Source organism: Plasmopara halstedii (genome assembly GCF_900000015.1).
Source record: "Plasmopara halstedii genome assembly, contig: Scaffold_289, whole genome shotgun sequence".
In the NCBI taxonomy this organism is placed as follows: Eukaryota; Oomycota; class Peronosporomycetes; order Peronosporales; family Peronosporaceae; genus Plasmopara; species Plasmopara halstedii.
Genome location: NW_020187210.1, coordinates 332,880 through 333,450, shown reverse-complemented (window position 1 = coordinate 333,450; position 571 = coordinate 332,880).

The following is a 571-nucleotide window of genomic DNA, read 5'->3' as shown; positions in this document are numbered from 1 at the left end:
CCAAGACCTGCAGAAAGAATATGCAGATGAAAAAGGAAGAGGCAAAGTAGAAAGCTTTGAGATCGGAGACCTGGTTGTAACTAAATTTTAAAAATTCGCTTACGCATGCAGCCTCTGCTATCTTCAGGATGAAGCTTCGTCCACGGTTCATCGGACCGTTTAAGGTTGTGACCAAGCGGGGCTAGCGTATACGCTGAACCATCCAAAACGGAAGCGCACCCACACGGTGTTTTACGTGGGCTTGCTCAAGCCGTACCGGGATCCGGCACAAGTGAATGCAAAAGCGATGGCGCGGGAGCGGATCCCACGGGCCCTCGGCCACCCAGAAGCTAACCAGCAACTGGTTCTGAGCACGGAGTAAAACAACCTCCATTTCTAATGGTGCCAAGCACTCCACCGTCGCATGCAGGGACGCATTCGCCTGCTCCAAGGCTAGGAGTCGCTCCGACAGAGTGCGGTAGCCCTCAAGGTGAAGCAGCCGACGCACGACGTGCTTCAAATCGGCAAGAGCGTCCGCGCAGCGATATGCTACTTCAGCATGACGCTAAGCAGTGCTCCGATCACGAAGGAC